The sequence below is a fragment of the Prionailurus bengalensis genome, chromosome A2, assembly GCF_016509475.1.
Source record: "Prionailurus bengalensis isolate Pbe53 chromosome A2, Fcat_Pben_1.1_paternal_pri, whole genome shotgun sequence".
Lineage (NCBI taxonomy): Eukaryota > Metazoa > Chordata > Mammalia > Carnivora > Felidae > Prionailurus > Prionailurus bengalensis.
The window spans coordinates 141,902,183-141,923,266 of record NC_057348.1 but is presented as its reverse complement, the minus strand read 5'-3'; positions in this window follow the sequence as shown (position 1 = coordinate 141,923,266).

Here is a 21,084-nt window from a genome sequence, read left to right as displayed (position 1 = left end):
TAAGGGTGAGAAATTGATGACTGTTAGGAGCTGTATTAATAGAAGTATTCTTTGGTTGGCTTCCCCATAAGGTCCCAGGGAAGATCTGTGATCCATCTAGGGAAACTGCAACCTCAGAGCAAGGGATCCTCTCCATGAACTGTTTCCCATGCCCAAGATTGCACAGGAACAGTAGACCAAGCTGGGCTTAAAAGTCCCAAAACTAGACTACATTTGTGATCTTTTGATGATTGTGAACTGATCACCAGAAAGGCTTTCCTGAAAAGTCTCTTCAGGTGAAGATCTGGGCTATCACATGGTTGTGGCCAATGTAGCTGGAAGCCAGAATAAGGACAGAAATTCCCCCATCATCTTGTATGATTAGAATCCCTTTTAGTTTGCTTTAAAGGGAAATAAAAAGTGACTTTTGTTCTGTCTGAATATATAGTAGACGGTGTCTGTTCACGTCACTTGTTCCTTTCTACCCCAAAGCTTGAGTCTTTATCTGTCTGGTTCCTAGCTCTTTACTTAGCTGCATTGTGATCTCTACTTATGTGTCCCTTTCTCAAACACTTTTGTTATCCCTCTTTCCAAGCAAGGTCAGTTTTCTCTGTTGTATTCCATTGACCCTCTGTATCTTCATTTGTGTCCCTTACCACAGTTTCTGTAAATAATAGTAGCTTAATGCCTGCCTGGCCTTCCCCCTACAACAACAATGTGAGTTCCAGAGTGAGAAGGCTCAGTCCACACTGCTTATTCTTTCTCCATAAACTTAGAAGAAGTTGACAGGTGTACAGAGCAGGCACTCCATGCATACTGATTGAAAAGTGAATATAGAAGTGAATAACTTAAGTAAATTTGACTTGGAGATGAAGTCCTATCAAAATGATCTCATTGGGGGGCACCTGGGTGGCTCAGCCGGCTAAGTGTCTGACTTCAGCTCAGGTCATGATCTGGAGGTTCCTGAGTTCGAGCCCCGTGTCGGGCTCTGTGCTGACAGCTCAGAGCCTGTGGAGCCTGCTCAGATCCTGTGTCTCCCTCTCTCTCTGCCCCCCCCCCCACCACTCCTGCTCTGTCTCTCTCTCTCTCTCAAAAAAAAAAAAAAAGTTCAAAATGATCTCATTGGGGGATAGTAAAAAAAAAAAAAATGCCTGAGGCAAATTTCAAGACACTTGGGAAGTACTGGGTTGGCATGCAATACCTCCCAATTTCCCACCAATGTTTTTTGAGGGGGGAGGCTCTCTCTTGTACATAGCGTATTCAAGTCCCACCTAGCCTACACACACATGCACGCGCACACACACATGCTGCTGCCACCATTATCTTGGGGTAAATATTGATAGTCACATAAAGAACAAAGACTTAAAACAGCATTGTAGGTGGTATTTGTTACTTATTTGTGTGACCATTTTTTAAATGTCTACCTTATTGTAAATGAATGATGGGATTAGGTAGTAACTATGTAAGATAATCTAGAGACTGTCTATCTTGTTCACTATTGAATCTCTACTAGCTGGTACATAGATGACCTCAATAAATGGAAATAAATCTGTGCATTAATGAATGTGCTAACAAAGTAGGTTGGATAAGCTAATACCAGTAGGGAAAACAATTCGTTGAACATCTATAAGAAAGCAACTTAACTTTCTGTTAAGACCATTAGCAGTGATCGCAAATTGATAACTTGATATTGTTATATAAATATATTTCTTGACTAAGTTATTAGTACTTTGAAAGAAAAACATGTTAAAGTTATATATTTTTGCATGGTGACTAGCACACAGAGTGGAGTTAGTATTTTTGTTGAATCGCTATACTGATGGATGGTACATCTTAGTCCTTTTAGGGGCAGATTTGGATAAAACTGGGAGCGACCTCCTGGTTACTACCCTGCGGTACAACCTTCTATTGTATTTTCCATTGCTCCTTTTTCTCTTTTGCAGTTCTAATTTCTCACTGTTCCCGAAGCCCTCAGGCCTTCTCTCCTAGGCATGCTCAGGGCTCTGCCTTTGGTGTTGCTATAGCAACACACAAACTGTGGATCTGGTACACAAGCTACCCTACTTATTCCTCACCCTTCCCAATGTACTTACTCCCCATCCTGTATCACTGACCATCAAATAGGCCCTATCCAATTTTAAAGAGAAATAGTGTGAAAAGGATAATCAGTAAATCTCCAGTGAATCAGGAAAATAAGACCATATCATGGAAACATCTAAAAAACTTAGACAAGTTTTCCCTCCATATTTTGAAATTGTTCTAAAGGTCTCTAACAACTAGAAAGTTGTTACATTTTCTCCCCACATTTAATGTATATATTTTTTAAAAGGAACAAAGACGCTAAGGGCTAAATTTCAAACAGGAGGCAGGAAACTCAAGGTTGTTACAAGGAAAGGATGAATCATTCAGGGAATTAGCAACATGGAGCCTTCCCAGACTAAGCCCAACTCAGCTGCTGCCACCCCTCTAACAATTCCCTTCAGCACTTGGGTATTTTTGAACAGCTGAGGTTGGGCCTTTTACTTTTATAACTACAACAACAAATGATAGAAATATCTCTTCATTGTTTGTTGGTAGTCCTGACTGAATTATAGATCCTCTGGGAAAGTGGATCTTTCCCAGACATGAAACATGTCGTCTATGTTTCATGAAATGTTTCAGTGAAAATTAGATGAGAATCAGGCTTCTGAATAAGTGAAAAAATATTCTGGAAAACACCCATTCCGTTGACCAAACCTCTCATAAAATACAAATTCTACTGACTCATTCTGTTCCTCTGTTCATCTGCATAGGATGGAAAAACAGGGAAAGAAAAGTCCGCTGTGCATAGGTCTCTTCCCACTCTCCATCGTATTCCTCCAAGAGCTCACTTTGAAAGCTTAACTTGGCTATCAAGCTCTGGTCCTTTCCTCTGTTTTTGCAAACTCTTTAACTTCATTCTTCAGGTATCTTTCGATAGGTTTCTTAGCTCAGACTTCTCTTTAACCTGAAGTTCGGAGAAACTAGGTTCCAACGTCATTGGTGACAGAAGAGGTAATACTGAATATTTCAATTCTTAACATTTTTGGTCTCTCTTGGTTGACAAGAACAAAAGAGGACTTTGACACTATATTTGGGACCAGCTAATGATACTGGGGACTAGAAACAAGGTATAGAGCAAAAGTGACTTTCATCCTTGCCCTTCAAATGAAGAAATAAAGGAATGGATGAATAAAACAACTTAACATGTGATACGGTGTCCAGAATGCTTTCAGCTGAGCTTTTAAGTTGGTAATCAACAACTTTATGAACCTGACCAGAAAATACTTCACCTTTAGTGTATGAGACCAAATATATGCTCATCTTTTGTTAGAACGATCTAACAAACCTGCATTAATTCCAAATTCCTTTACTTGAGTTGCCCCATTTGACAACAAAACAGCTTGCAAGAGTTTCTGTAGCTGTGTCTCTAGTTCCATTCCTCCCACTCTTTCCCTGGTATTTTCTAGGGTAAACCACCTCATGCTTCCCCTAAAAATGCTTTAATACATTCACCACTACAGGGTTTATCTCCATGGTCACTATTGGCAACATTAGTAAGGGATGACTGCTTAATCCTTCTGAAATCCTATACTGAATGACTGAATAGTTCTGATAGCCTAGGAAGAAATGGCATAGTTAACTGTGGTAGGAAGATATGCATCTTACGGTTATAATAAAAGTTAACTCTTGACAACTTTAATTCCCCTTCCCATTCCTATATGTAAAAAAATCAGGTTAAAGCATAAACATATTACAGCATAAGTCTTGCCCAAATAAAAAAATTCCTACTTTGGTCCCAGGGTCTGAATGATAAAACAAGTGAACGGGTCCTGGAGCTGGTCTCGCCATGAAGAAAAAGGGCAAGGGAAGAAGTGATATGAAACCTATATCCGATCTTAGGTATAGCTATTTCTTGGTTGACAGTATCCCTAATTCCTTCACAAGATGGCCAAGAATCCTAATGGAATATCCTATTAACCAGTTTTCCTTTGAATTTTGATTTCTGTCCATTCTAAGGATGGTGATCATCATACTAAGTGATGCTATCAGCATTTAGACTTCAAGTTATAATCATTTCTAGTAAGAGCTCTATGGACAAATCTTTACCACTCATAAGGCTGACTATAAAAAAGCACAGAAAAAAATGAGCAAAATTATCTTAAAATATGCATGAGTATAAGAACTTTCTCTTTGTTAAGGGATTTGGATTGTGTATTTTATTACTTCATCACCAGATGTAGTCAATTAGTTCAGCTGCTTTGAACATAGTTAGCCTAAAATAATATTTAGCCCTGTTTTTGTATACGGACTACTAGAGATTGAATGTTTGTGTTCCCACAAAATGCATACATTAAAACCTAATTTCCAGTGCATTGGTATTGGGAAGTAAGGATACAGGAGGTAATTAGGTTTGAGGGTGGGCCCCTCCTGATGGGGTTAATACCCTTAGAAGAAGAGCCCAAAAGAGCTGGCTGCTTCTCTGCTCCTCCTGCCAGCACCTTGATCTTGGACTTCCCATCCTCTAGATCTGTGAGAAATACTTAAGCCACCTAACTTAGGGCGTTTGTTGTAGCAGCCTGTGCGGGAAGTCAAGAATTGGTACCAAGAAGTGGGATGCTGCTATAACAAATATCTAAAATTGTGGAAGCATCTTTGGAACTGGGTCATAATTAGAAGCTAGAAGAGTTTTGAGGTACATGCTAGACAAAACCACTAAGGGAATTTTAAAGATGATTCTGGTAAGGGATCAGAAAGAGGATAGCTGTATAAAAGGCTTCCATCTTCTAGAACACCTAAATTATCACATACAGAACATTGGAGAAATAGAGAAAGGCCATTCTGATGCGCTCTCAGAATTAAGGAACATGTTATTGGACAACGGAGAAAAGGCAATCCTTGTTATAAAGTGGCAAAGAACTTGGCTGAGTGGTATTCGTGTCTTTGTGTTTTATAGAAAGCTGAACTTGTGAACACTGAAACTACATATTTAGTGGATGTGGTTGCTAAGAAAAGGTTTGAGGCTTGGGTCCTCCTGACTACTTGTAGTAAAATGCAAGAAGATAAATTAACTGAATATGGAATTAGGTAAAAATAAACCGTAACTTAAAGCCTTGGAAAATTCTCAATCCATATCACAAAAAATGTAGAAGCATATTTGGAAGAAAACATGAAGGATGTACTAGAAAGACCTTTTGATAAGGAGATCAGTTTGGGTGTCTATCACTGATTTAATCAGCAATCTAAACAGAATCCAGAATACCAGCAGAAATGCAGTCAGTTGTGGGTAAAGGAAACTAAAAACAAGATGGAATGAAGGCAGGCTGTGGATGTGAGCTTTCCTTTAAGAAAAAGGAAGAACCCCAAAGGTGATTCAGATATCACTGGGATTACGGTCTAGACTTCCAACGGAAGTAGTAGGGGCAGGCAACCCATTGGAGCCTCAAGAGCACAACCCCTGTCTCAACATGGGCAGTGTCCATGCAGAGAAGCAGGGATTGCATAGTACCCTGCTGACCTATGGGAGTGACATGGTCACCTCAGTGGATCCAAAAAGGAGAGAAATGAGCCAGAGAAGATTGTTGTAAAGCCTTAAGGTCTCATGGAGTTTGCCTGCTCAGATCCTATCACCTCATTCTTCATTTTTCTTTTTTTTTTCCTTTTGGAATAAGAAAGTCTATTCTCTACTTGTCTCATCATCGTATTTTGAAAGCACATAACTTCTCTGGTTTCAAAGGTTCACAGCTGGAGAAGATTTTTTTTTTTTTTTTTGCCTTGTGATGTATCCTATTTTTTCACCCTTATGTGATTCAGATGATATTTAGATGAGTTGTTGAACTTAAGACTTTAGGAGTTGATGCTGCAAAAGTTAAGACTTTGGGGAGCTATGAGGGTGGAAAGAATGTATTCTATTTGTGAGGGGCACATGAATTTTGTTTGGCCAAGGAAAGAATTCTGTGAACTGAATGTGTCCCTTCAAAATTCATATATCAAGGCCTAATCAACAACGTGTGTGATATCTGGAAGTGGAGGCCTTTCAGCGGTAACTACGTTATGAGGATGGAGCCCTCATAATGGGCTTTGTGCCCTTGTAAGAAGAGACAGGAGTGCTTGCTTTCACACCCTCCCCCCCCCACCCCTTTTCTCTCCTCCTTCTGTGAGGACACAGCACAATGCCCATCTACCAACCAGAAAGTAGGCTTTCACCAGACTCTAGATCTCTCAGCACCTTGATCTTAAATTTGCTAGTCTGCAGGAGCATAAGGAAATAAATGTTTGTTGCCCAAGCCACTCAGTCTATGGAATGTTTTTTGAGGCAACCCAAACTAAGACACAGACCACGTACCTTATCCTGGACATAATTAGACATGAGAAAAGTAAATGTGACAGCCCAGGAGGTCTGCATTTCTCCATATCACAGAGGTAGTAATCCACAGGCAGAGATGGTGAGTAGCTACCCTCACACTTGCAAGGCAATAACATGGAATCACAAACTGGGATTTTTATATATAAATATAATATATATATATTATATATATGAAAAGACAAATTGAGTTAATATAGGTCATCGTACACATTTCAAAACTAAAACTGATGTTTGTAGTAGGACAGAAATTTACCTGTGGGTTCAAAAAAACAGATAACTTCTCCAAAGTAAGAAAACAAAATTCCTAACACATCACTTACCTTAAAAAAAAAAATCAGGGTTTTTCTTTATAGTTCCAGTTCATGATGTATGAAAAGACATCAGTACATTTCTTCAGGCATCATCATTATCCTTATGCAGTAATCCAAAACTCAATCCATGAAAAATAAGTATGACTAATCTTGTAATCACACAGTTCTACCTTGTATTTTCCTTCTTAAAGTTTACAGGATGAAATGTGTCTAGTTCCCTGTATATTTCCCACAGTTGATTGTTAAGAGTTTTGTGAATGTGGTCATAATGTTAGTTAACTAAAGGCTCATGGGAAAGTAAAGAGAAGTCTTAAAATCTTAAGCTCTTTTGAGAGTAGAAGTTGACCCCATCTTAAAGATCATGGAAAAGTCAAATATGATCTTTCTTCATCTGTGGTACTTCTTTCTTCTCTGTCCCCTGCCCCCACCTGCCTTGAGCATCTCATTTAGACTTGGGGAAAGGGGGTCCCCCTACCCTAGGCCCTATGCTTGAGAGAAGTGTTCCTCACCATTTGTTATAAAGGATTAAAGTCCTATTTCTAATATTCTGTGGATAAATATTTTTATAAAATACATCAATTTCAAAGTGCAATAAACTTTTCCATGTGCTTATTCTCCATTTCCATACTTCTTAATATCTAGTTGACAAAAGTTTATGCACTGGAATTAAGGCATAAAACAGATTTTGAATAGCACTGCTTAAGGGGATCCTCCATATTACAAATTAAAAAAAAAAACTTGAATCATGTTAAAAAAATCACTTCTGTCATCAGGTCTAGCATTGAGTGGAAGCACCGTACAACTCATAACATCCACTTTCACGATGAATACCATTTAAGCCCAAGGGAAACCAGTGCTTTTCCTCACCTATGGACTCAAGTCCCAGAAAGGTGAGTGCATCTAAATACCGCATATTTGTGCCTTATCCTGCCAATATCAAAGACAGTCATTTGGAGTATGTGAGCAGAGGCATTATTTGCATGAGGGGAAATCACCTTGCAAACATTTTTTTTTTTCTGTTAGCATGACCGTAATAGATTCATGGATAATAAAGCATTATTTTTCAGGAATATCAAACATCATTTTCTTGCTTTTCCTTTTGTTCAGCATGGTTCCCAGAGAGGTCTTTTTGTTGCATAGTGCAGGTGAGGAACATCTAATAAAATGTAACAATATTCCTCTTAAATCTACATATATAAATACCAATAATATAAGAAGGGTAAAGCATTAAGGCTGTTCTATATTTGGGCAACTAGATGGATATTTAATACTAAATAATGTATTTTAAAAAAGTCTTTATAAATCTACAAAGATTTTTTTTTGGAACACTTCTAGATTTCTATGAAAGTTATAATACAGAATGCTCATCCACACCCATATTCAGTTTCTCCGATTAACATATTATATTAGAATGGTATATTTGTTATAATTAGTAAACTGAGAAAACCTATGTTTTAGTTAATATTCAGAATTTTTTACTTTTTCCTTAATTTTTTTTTTTTTAGTTCTAGGATCCCATCTAGAGTATAACACATTACAATTAATAGTCGTGGCTCCTTTGGCACCTTTGCATTCTGACAGTTTCCAAGACTTTTTTTTTTTTAATGACCTTCAGTTTTGAAGATTACTGGCCAATTGTTTTATAGAATGTTACTCACTTTAGTTTTTCTGATTCCCTCATGATTATACTAATGTTCTGGATTTGGGGGAGGAAGACCTCAGAGATAGTGTCATTTGTATCCATCATATTGAGGGTACATGACTTATTGTTAACCTTAATCACCGGGCTTGAGGTATGCCAGGTTTATCTACTGTAAACTTAAGTCTTCCTTCCCTGTCCATATCGTACTCTTCAAAGGAAATATATGCAGTTCATACAAAAAGAGTCAAGAGTTCTATTTCAATTTGAAGAGGGGATACTATATGTAATCTGGAAATTTTCGCAGATTTGTCTGTCTCTCCATTTGTTCATAATGATAGATGATTGAATAGACTCATGAATTTTATACTTAGAAGTATAACCCTGTCCACTCAAATGGTTCCAATCAGAAACTCTTTGAGTTGCCTTCTGGGTCTTTGACATATGCTCATCACGTATCTTTATTTTGTGTTTTGTTTTAGCATTTTCTTATTCTCTGGCACTGGAAAATGCCCCAAGCTCCTCTTCTAGTCTATGGACTTTTCCAAAGAACCCTGGTTTTTAAAACTTGAGAATAATAATAGAAACCAATAATTCTATGGTAAATGTGTTCATTGGTACAGGGATGTAGTTGCTTATAGGCTCCCTTAGATAATTAAGCAAGTAGTTATGTACATGAACTAACACATATATACACATATCTGCAAGCTTTCTATATGTAATCATCTATTATACCAAATATGAGTTCATATGAGGTCTCCAACTCTGATCCATTACTACATGGATCATTGTAGACTCCTCTTTCTTGCTTATCTGTAATCTTCTCCAACAGTGAGAAATCTGGCCCCTGCCATCTACTGAACTTCACTTATTCAGTATATAATAAGTATATGCTGAATAATGTATGCATTATTATGCATGTACAATATCATCAATTGCTTATCCATACCCTGGGAGGAAACAACTTTATCAACTAGAGTATGTTACTTATATTGAATTGCTTTCATCTATCATTATATACTTCATTTCCAACACTACTTAGGCTGGCCCATTTTCCCCTACCCTCTTCAATGAAGTCTTTTCATGAATTTGTAACATAGTTTGATTTTTTATTACATTCTTCCTTCTGTCTTGGGATCCCCTAACCTCCTAAATGATTTTTAAGTTTTCATCTCTGAAGATTCAGTCTCTGTGCAGTAAAGTGCTATGGATTGTGACCTATGCATTGTGTTATATGTTTCATTAACTCTCATACAAAATAGCTTCACCACCCTACACAGTATTTCACCTACTAAATCCTCTCCCACCTTACCCTGACAAACTCTCATACACCACTGATCTTCTTACCATAACTTGAGTTTTGCCTTTTCTAGAATTCCATATAACTAGAATCATCCAGTATTCAGCCTTTACAATTTCTTCCACATAGCAATACTCACTTAAGATTCTTCCCTGTATTTTCATAGCCAGATTGCTCATTTTTTACTGAATAATTATGTGGATGTACCATAGTGTGTCCATCTATTGGTAACCTCTTAGTTCCAGGTTTTTTGTGGTGGTATAGCTGCTGTAGGCTTTTTTGTACATACTGGCAGTGATACAAGACTTGAATAAAATGGGAGCACAGCTCCAAGGGAAACAGAAAAAAATATCTAGAAGGCTAAGGAACGGAGTAAAACTTCCAAGTTCTGGGGATACAGATGTTAGAGTTAATGTTGTCAAATTTAGAGGGAATATTTCAACATTGCAGGCTTCTAGCAAAATCCTAGAAGGATTCCATTTTACGAGTAATAGCCATACCCTAGAAAAACTTTTCCCGGAACTAAATGTAAAACCAAAACAAATACACCCTAGCAAAACATGAAGTCTCCACTTGATCAAGTGAAACACTAGTAGCTTAACTGCCTACTAGACAACATTGAATATTCAGAGGAAAACAAAAATTCAGAATCTGTACAAGAGTCTTTTGATGTCCAAAATACAACAAATTACATAAACAGGAAAATCCATAGTCAAGAGGGATAAAAACTGAGAAAACAAAGGACTCAGACATTGGAATTGTGGAGGAAGGATGTAAAATGTTTCTATAGATAATGATGCAATAGATTATTGATGTAAAACCCCGAAGAATAAAATGGGAACTGAGATATATGCAATATTTGAAATAATTCACTTGAACTTGATCAGGAGATCAGACACAAAAATCTGTAGGGATTATATAAACTAAAGTCACAGAAAAAAGAAATCCGATGCAAACCCTCAATTGAAATGCTATGTTAAAATTCATTGATATTAAAGTGAATCATGATTTTAAAAATTAACCCTCAGAATAAAGTCTAAAATAAACTCTTATTCTCCATGCTTCTTGGCCTAATATTAAGCAAGTAAGTAATTAGGAACTCAGAAGAAGGGATATAGAGAAGAGGGGGGAAAATATTTGAAAGGTAATGGGTAGAAACTTTTAAGTAATAAAAAAAATCAGTAATTCATTGATAATAAATTCCAAGCAGGGTAGTATGGTTCTCCACACCCCCTATTTGTTTATGATGGGAAGAGTAGTTCAGGAATAGTTTCTCTATTTGAAAGTCCAGATATACTCTTTATTCATACAGGTTACTGTTTGTTACCAGTTTTGCACAGACCAACAGAATATAGCAGTGAAATTTATTTCAAAAATTGCTATCATTCATTAAATCAAGTAAAATACATGTGTGCATGCCAAGCACCCATATTTATAGTTAATCCTCAAGGAATCTTAGATGGATCACAGTTTTGATAGAGTTGACCATGCTGGTAACAGTTGATGAACATTTATTTCGCATATTACATGTATTATATACATTATTCTTACAAAGAGAAAATCTTGACAAAATAAGAATACATTGGCTATATCAAATTTGCATAAAAATCAACCTGCACAGTTTAACCCAATGTTATGGGCCAAATGTAATCATGGATGAGAAAATGCAGATATGAAGCCCCATGTGTAATTAAGGAAGTTTGGGGTTTGAATCCACATCTGAGTGTAAGTCCATATATTTCCAGGTCTATAAAGTACTAGAAATTATCAACTGCTATTAGCATCCTCTAATTTAGGCATCTTCATCTACTAGAGAGACCTCCTAAATTTTAGTTAGGTCATATATCTTACTATAGGACCAAAGTAGAAAAACCCAGGGAAAGGTTTGTGATCCCTTTAGAACCCTGTACACCCCCCTCAGGTAAATCAGTGTTCACAAAAATACTTTTAACCAGTCATTCCCCAATGGCCATTTATAGAACATTCAGAATATTAGACTCAAAGATATTTATTTCAAAGTTATTCTATAACAGTAATTCACTCCAAATTACATTCCTTCTAAATCTTATATAAAGATACATGCTTAGACAGTAATGTCCGATTTTAAGCATAATTGAACTATATAAATTCAATGTGGACTGAAACTTAAAATAAATTTGTTCTTCTAGTTGTAAGTTGTAAATGCCAAATATGAAATACAGTATTACAACAAATATCATAAAAACTTTCTACAATATAGTGGTGTTTTATTCAGTCATTCCTAAAATTCGATTATTTTGAAAGCTACTTTTGCCTATAAGGCTTAGATTTATTGTTCGGCTCAGTGGTTGTTAAATTTCAGTACGTCGGAGGAGAAACTTTTAAAACTGAATTGTAGAAAGCAGATTCTGACATTTACAGCATAATTTGTATAGCCAAGAGTGTTGGTGGGGAGGTAGAAAAAAACCTCTCCATTTCTAGGCATGCATTTGTCATGGAAATCTATAGTTAAATCCTAGCCAATCTTCACAAAGTGGGCAGTACAAACAATGCATTTACGATTTGGTACGTCATATGGTATCTCCCTAATTTTGAGTAATCCTGGGGAATTTTTTTAATATTTATTTTTGAGAGTGTGAACGTGAGTGTGGGAGGGACAGAGAGAGAAGGACAGAGGGTCCAAAGTGGGCTCTGTACTGACAGCAGCAACCCCAATGTGGGGCTGGAACTCCTGGACTGTGAGATCATGATCTGAGCTAAAGTCGGATGCTCCACTGACTGAGCCACCCAGGCATCCCGATACTGGAGAATTTTTAACACAAGGATAGATTAATTGAAGTAAGAATATTTTACAGAACAGGACATTTTATGGCATTGGTTTGTCTGAGATTTCAAGCACTAATAAGTTGAAATAGTAAGCATGTATGATATTTTCTAAAGAAAAGATTACTGTGAGCAATTCTGGTATTTGGAAAGAGGTAAGGATTATGCCAAGGCTTTCCATTTCATTCCAATTATACAAAACCACACAGAACTATTAATCATCAAACCTGTGAAAAGTTGGAATCAATAGGTAGTTTTATGTTTTGTACATATTGGGTAAGAAATATATTGCAATTAACTGAGCCGAAGATTTCCATCTGTAATTAACATTTTTAAATGTTTCTGCTACATCTGAATTGTGCTCATCAACTAATGTAACATCTGATGACTTATCAAAGTCTATGAAAACACTGCTAAACTCAGTTTTTATCTTAGAACAGTTCAGTTTTATTCAGAAAATGTTAGTTTTATTCCTATTTTTAGCCAAATGAAAAAATTTTCTTTAATCATTGAAATATCCTTGGCGTGTATATATAGGATATTCCTTAAAATCTTTAAGATATTTAAATTTTGTAAATCATTTTAATTAGACTAAGGTTTTGTCCTAAAAGCATTAAATACTTAATCATGAAAGGTGGCTCAGGAATGTGCTATTTCAGAGTAACACACAGATGTCTAAGACCCCAGGTCTTTCCCTCTTTACTCCCCTTGAACCAATGTATTGGCACTTTTGTTGCAGTTTCAAATTTTAATGTTTTATAAGATTTATTAGAGATTTTGGGAGATTGACTCAGGAAGGAACGGCCATTACAACACAGTGTCTAGCATTTCATTCCAAAAATCTTCATTTTTGTTTTACATTCTTGCTTTTCAACCATCTCTTAATTCCTTTGCTTCATAGCTTTCTCTCCCCTTTTAAAATCTGATTCTCTATGCACATCCTCTTACTTCTGGAAAGATACCTGAGTTCTTGTTCTCCTTAGAAAACAGTTGATATTTATAAATAAGCTATACACTGTCACCTTAATTTGTTTTTATTTTCTGTCACAGCTGGAAACTTTGAAATTGGTCTCCTTTAAAGGCTATTTCATTGGGAAAATATCTTTTTCTATCTACAGAGAATCCGTTAAATGCCAATCAAGTGATTTTTGAGTTTCAGACTTTTTATCTGTAAAGGAGATGAACGTAAAATGAGATGAAACATATAAAACATTGGGCATGTATCTAGTGAGCATAAACTGATGGTGTTAGGGAAGGTGGTATGTAATTAGACTACGTTATTTTGTTAGTACTGTTGAGAAATAAATTCCAAGGGCATAAAGGGTTGCATTCACTCCTTGTCATTTTGTGAGTAGTTGGTTGGGAGGTATGATACACACATTAGCTTACATATAGGGCATGTATTCTTACACATATTTATATGTACATATATTTCTTTGCACATGGAGTGGAGAACACATGCTGTGCATATGTACAGAGACTAAATTGGATGTTATCAACAAGTCTGTTGCTGAAGGCTCTATAAGCCTTTTTAAGTCAATTAACTACATTGAACCGCAGACTTATGAGTTTTATTTTTTTATTTTTTTAAATTTTTTTGTAATCTTTATTTTTGAGAGAGAGACAGCATGTGAGCAGGGGAGGAGCAGAGAGAGAGGGAGACACAGAATCGGAAGCAGGCTCCAGGCTCCGAGCTGTCAGAACAGAGCCGGACACGGGGCTCGAACTCATGAACCGTGAGATCATGACCTGAGCCGAAGTCGGATGCTTAACCGACTGAGCCACCCAGGTGCCCCTATCAGTTTTATTTTTTTATCAAAGCATAGTTGACACAATGTTACATTAATTCTAGGTATAGCATCGTGATTCAACAAATTCTATATATTATGCTCACCACAAATGTAGCTGAGATTTACCAGTTTCAAAATGGAAGGATTGACCATAGTTAGTCTTTCAGGGTTGTTTCCAGCTACAAGGCTCTGTAACACTTAGAGTACATGGCCTAATCCTGCCTTGGGGAAACTTTCTTACTGGGGAAACAAATGATAAAAACTATCATGAAGTAGCATATGATTAAGTGTGATGCCTAAAAGAGCAAAATTGGAATTGTTATACTTGGAAAACTGGATTTTGTTTTAAGTGATAGACTTGGAGAGAAAACTCTTCTTGGCAAAATAGAAGAACGGCGTCTGGCATAAGCCTGCCATTTTAAAAGGATTGTTAGGACAGGCTTGGCTAAAAACAATTTTTGCTGGGAAGTTGTGGAAAATGAATTTCAATTGGTATGGTAGGATCTGACTTGGGCAAGTCTGAAAGATTGAGCAGAGAAATTTAGACTGACCTCTATAGGCAAGAGGAAACTACTGAAAGTTGTGTAGTAAGGAATGCTATGATAACAATACAGTCAGTCTGGCAATAACATACAGAATCTACATTTGCAATGGGGCACCTGGGTGGCTCAGTTGGGTAAGCTGCCGACTCCAGCTCAGGTCATGATCTCACGTTTCAAGCCCCACATCCGGCTCTGTGCTGACAGCTCAGAGCCTGGAGCCTGCTTCCGATTCTGTGTCTCCCTCTCTCTCTGCCCCTCCCCTGCTCATTCTCTCTCTCTCTCTCTCTCTCTCTCTCTCTCTCTCTCTCTCTCTCTCAAAAATAAATTCAAAAATACATACCTATAAGAATCTACATTTGCAGGAGAAAAGGAAGGAATGGAGGTGTTAAGGACCGCTAAGGTTTTTGGAGGATCTGCTGAATGTAAAGGATCATATTCTGTGTTGTAGGCAACACCAGCCTGTGATATGGTGTACAGGAAGAGGAATCAGCATATGGTATAGACACACTAAATTTGAAATAAGTTACAATTAAAACGAGGGCAGGGATAAAGAAAAATAAACGTAAGACAGTTTTTGAATTCTAACTATGACTTGGTATGTTACTAAAGGAAGAGCAATCAAATATAACATGGATACATGAAATTGGTGAAACTGGTGATGGCAATAATGATGAAAAAGAACTTGAGAGGGAAAGATTTTAGGAGAGAAGAAAATGAGTACATTTTTATAAGGTCTGTCAAAGGCAGTATTTTAAGAAAATGAAGGACATCTTAAATTACCGATTCAAGATTCCAGTGTTAAATATTTATGTCTCACTGTATTTTGTACACTAGAAAAGACTACTTTTAAACTTAGTTACTATTCCTTGATAGTTCTTAAACACACACAAGTGGTTAATGCCAACATCCAAATCATAAAAAGGACATTTTTTGCATAAATTACTAAGTATAAGTATTTGCTAAGCTCCTACATACCCAGGTTCGCTACCAGAGCCAAAAATTCTCATCAGCATAAACACATATTTTAAGAAAGGTGTAGATAGATTTCTTCTTAACTTCCCTCTCCTTGATTTTTTTTCTAACTCCTGTGTTTACTTCTCAATAACCTAGTGCTCTCCAAAACAGTTCTTTCTTGACCTTTCTTAAATATTCCACTCTGCATTTTATCAACTCCAGTGGGAAAGAACCAGCAATATTTAAAAAAAATATTTTTATAAAGACAACAATTTTTTAAAATGCTTATCTTTTTTTTCTTTTTTTGAAAGAGAGTGAGCACAAGTTGGGGAGGGGCAGACAGAGGGGGACAGAGGATCTAAAATGGGTTCCATGCTGACAGCAGCAAGCCTGATGCAGGTCTCGAACTCCTGAACTATGAGATTATGACCTGAGCCAAAGTAAGACGCTCAACCTACTGAGTCACCCAAGTGCCTGAAACCAGCAATATTTTACATAGAGATAGGACATTACCAATGTGCTGTATAATCAGAATTTCTACTCAGAAATTTCTACCTAAATTCTAGTCTCTTGCTGGCTTGAAAAGTTGATACTCAGGGCATTATGGGAAATTAAGCAACATTCATCTCCACATAGGTTTCTGTTTTTTAAAAATTTTTTTAACGTTTATTCATTTTTGAGAGACAGAGAACACAAGCACGGGTGGGGCAGGGAGAGAGGGAGACACAGAATCTAGAGCCCTCTCCAGGCTCTGAGCTGTCAGCACAGAGCCCAGTGCAGGGCTTGAACTCCCAAACCATGAGACCATGACCCGAGCTCAAGTCGGATGCTTAACTGACTGAGCCACCCAGGTGCCCCTCCACATGTCTTTCACTTACTATAGGCAGGCAGAATCCTTAACAATCATGGTATTCTTGGGAATCTCTTTATCATATGGTCCATTATTTGTATGGAATCTGACAGCCCCATGGGCAAGAACCTGGAACTTCCCCATGAGACAGCATCATCACATGCAGATAAATTTAATGGATTTGGAGTTCCATGAAAACGTCAAAATGAAAAACAAGGCAATGGATCTCCTGAGAGAATGTTGCCACACGAGATGAGGGGGGAAAAAAGCTAGTCGGGTAGATTATTCTCAGAAGAAGCTCCCAGGGGCTGACCCATTCCTTTTCACATCACCAAATAATGCAAATGCTTCCCTCTGGCAAGAGATAGAATCCTGTACAGGGGATCTGGTGGCAAATGGAGAGGCAATCCTGACTGTGACAGCAGAGAGGACAGAGTCCAGTGCTTCTGCGTTTGCTTCAGGCGACCATCAGCCAAAGAGTATGGACTGTAGGAGGGATTAGTATTAGTCTTGACAGAGGCCTCTGGATGGTCACCTGCAGGACATCATCAATGTTTAAGAAGAAATTAATGGAACAATAAGTGACAGCAGAGCAGAGGAGCCACAGAACTGCTAGAGTAAATGGTTGGTGGGAAAACAGCCCTTTTGGTATTTACAGAAAATCCTAACAAGAAAACAGTTCTGCTCTCAGCAAATGGGTGACTCTTGATTGTCTTGAAGAGCAACCTGTTGAGATGACTTTCCCCCTCCCTGTGTGGGGGCTGAGCTAATGCTTCACAACTGTTGCCCCTCCTACTTGAACACTTAAATCTACATTGCGTACTTTATTCCTTCTGATCCTATCCAGAAACCCAACTACCGTCTATATATCCACGCCTAAAAACATTCAGACACTCAGAAAACCTACCTTTACTTTTTATTAAAACCAGAATACCGGCACTTTACAACTCGGTCTGAGGTTAGAGTAGTGTGACTATAACATCATTAAATTGGGTTTATTAAGTCATATGAGAACATTAATCTTATTCCTTTAGAGTCCTGGCATATAATTAGCAGACTTTTTCTGGGTTCGTCTGCTACAGTGTCCTTCTGTTAAATATCAACCATAGCTCATGTTTGCCTTGTCTGTGTGTTTTTATTACTTCAACTATCAGGGCTGTAAGTTACAAATGCACATTCGTTTGTGCGGCTTTCATTTTGAATAAAAATGCTTAGCTTAAGTCAATGAAACACTAATAGTTGCGATAAAATTTTACATTAACTGAATGCTGTGATGGCCATCTTCAAGCCGTTTAAGGAATCCTCATTTGCTATTGTTTGTATTAATTGCTTGTTCCTGAAACACTAAATTTCTTCAGAAATTGTGGCTATGTGATGGATGTAGTTTTCATCATGTAAAGCTGAGTTTTCACGTTACAGGACTGAGACTGGGAGAAGGTAACAAATGATGATTTATATCATTTTGTATTCTATTTTTGAACTGCTTTCTTTCCTAAAAGCAAGACTTCCTAAAAGCAAGATTTATACTCCTTTCTCCAACTGAGGTAGCAGATAAAAGTTATCTAAAAATAAAACAAACTCCTACCTTGAGGTGAAACAGACTTTCTACACACACACACACACACACACACACACACACACACACACACACAGGTTTTTTTCGGGCAACATAATCTGTTCTAGTTATGGTCATTTTAGTAACAAAGACTGTGCAACTAGCTCCACAAAAAAGAAGGGGAAATATATTTTCTTATAAAGATAGCAGGCAATTGTATCCAAAGATAAGCGACATAGTCTTATAGGGATTGAAACTAAGTAGTAGGAAATCAAAGGTTCACTTTTCATTTCTTAGGAGCTGCATGATCTCCCTGATCTCATCATGTATCCCCCTTGCTCTTTTGTCTTTTTCCTTAATTTATTATTTCTATTCTTTAATAGTCTCAGCTTGTGGGTAACTTTGGCTTGTTAGGGCACCAATCTCACTCCTGACTCTGTTTCATAAATTTTCTGTTTTTTCCCCAGATATGACCTTATAAACTATCTGTTTCAAAATCCCTAGATAACTGATGCTTGCTTCTGGTTTTTAATTCAAGTTCCCAATGAAGCCATCTAATTGACTCATTTTTTTTAAAGCCAGACCACAGAAGATTTTTCTGAGGTCAGGTGTATATACTTGAGGAGGGGTGCTGAAGTGACAAGGAGTCTTGTGATCTGAAAACCTCTTAGCAGGTGTTGGGGGTGGAGTTCTCTGAAAAAGGTATCAGCAGAACTGGCATCTGAAAATGTAACCTCCAACAAAACCGCTGGTTTCTGCGTTAGCCCATTTTCCCAGCCACGGATGAGGGCAAAGTGATGCAGTAGGAAAAGCACCTGGTTTGGTGATCTACAGACCTAATGTTCCTGGGGCCAAATTATTTATACATTGAAGTGACAATACCGCGTCAGTGGTGAATAATATGTGGAAATCTTTTTTTTTTTAATATGTGAAAATCTTAGCATGATTTTGGATCACCTTTTAAGTACTCAATGGAAAGTAATTTTCTTGCTTTTCCTTCTGTTTCCTAAAACCTCAAACACTAAATTAGGGAAAATAACTTTGGCAACTCCTATTTTACCCCTTAAAAGAAAAAGTAAGAGTTAAAAAAAAATTGGTACGTGATTAGTTTTTCTAGATTTTAGCATACATTTTTAATGTAGCTGTACCATGTTTATAACTTCTTAAAATTCTCTATGGCTTTAATATCTTCCATTTCCATACTGGCTTGTATAAGTATTTTCATGAACTAGTCCTATGTAATTTTACAACAACTCTGAGGAAAAGCAGTATTGTCATATTAGAAATGAGCAAACTAAATCTCATTTTATTTTAATGTTTATTTTTAAGAGAGAGAGCGAGTGGGAGAGGGGCAGAGAGAGAGAGGGAGACAAAGAATCTGAAGCAGGCTCTAGGCTCTGAGCTGTCAGCACAGAGCCTGACACAGGGCTCCACTCACAAACTGTGAGATCATGATGTGAGCCAAAGTCATACACTTAACTGACTGAGCCACCAAGGCGCCCTATAACTCATTTTAAATATATGACCCAGGGGCACCTGAGTGGCTCAGTTGGTTAAGAATTCAACTTTAAAATTTTGACCTGTCTACTCTGGTGAATGAATTTTTGTGAGTCAGAAAAGGAAGCAAGAAGGCCAGCTCAGACTATTGGGTCACGGTGATGAGAGGTGTAGTGGTGGGCTTGTAGCTGGAGAGATGAGTTATTAAGGATATATTTAAAGTTAGATTGGGAAGACTGGGTGGGAGAGTATGGGAAATAGAAAAATCAAGAGCTTATGCTCAGATGACAGTTTAGATACTGCCTGTTTTTCATGCCATGTACTGACATGGAGAAGACCATTTGCCTTGCATAGGATTTCCATGCAGAGATATGTTTTCTCAGCGATTCTCCAGAAGTTAGTTTTTCTGCATCCAAAATTTTATTTCAAGTTTTATTTTGAAAGAGAGTGAGAGAGCACATCGAGGAGTGGAGGGAGGGCAGAACAAGGGGGAGAGAGAGAATCTCAAGCAGGCTCTACACCGACAGCATGGAGCCGGATGTGGGGCTCAATCCTTAGAAACTGTGACATCATGACCTGAGCTCAAACCAAGAGCTGGATGCTTAACTGACTGAGCCACCCAGGCACTCCTGCATCCAAAGTTTTAAAAATAAGTTGAGAAATTGGGAACATGAGTTTTAAAAGTGTTATAATTCTCTTGAAAGAATTAAAGCCTGACAATCAATGTAGAGATATTCCTGTTTGAAGGAAACAACTGATGTCCAGTTGAAAGCAAGAACAGGAAATGCTAATGTTGAGAGTCAAAGGTTAAAACTGACATTTCTGAAAACAAGCACAGAGATGCTTCAGAGAGAATCAGTGACGGCTCCAACAAACAGTTTTGATCATAGCTGCTTCTGTGTTATATGTTCATAGTGTTCCTGTCTTCTGCCCTTGGTGACTCATTTCTGCTAATAGATATTAGTAAGTTTACATGCATGGTATACTTTATACAAATCTTTTAACAGTGTTTCAAGAAGTAACACATTTTAGAAATAGTACTTTTAACCTTGATAGGAGATCTAAATATTATTTGAAAACTAGCCAATGTTGCTAGTGTCTTCCAGTTTGTGAATATTTGCTATAAGGCTAAAATTTTTGTAAATGCTACTTAAAATATTTTAAAGAAGTAAGCATTTTATTATCATAAAGACTAAAGAACATGAAGAATGCTAGAAGTAATTTATGAATAACCTATGATTGAGAGAATTCTCACTTCTTGTTCCCACACCCCAAAGATTGATATCTGTTGGGAATGTAGAATCACATGTATTTCAAGTAACCCCTACCATTTTCTTGCCTCAACAGTACCGAGCAGTACTCAGTTGATTTTTCTGTCCCCTCTGCCTTCATTTCTCATCTGTAGCTACTTTTCTCTTTGCCAATTGACAGAGCTATTTCTATCATCACTAACACTGATCTTGTTTCAAAAGATGCTATA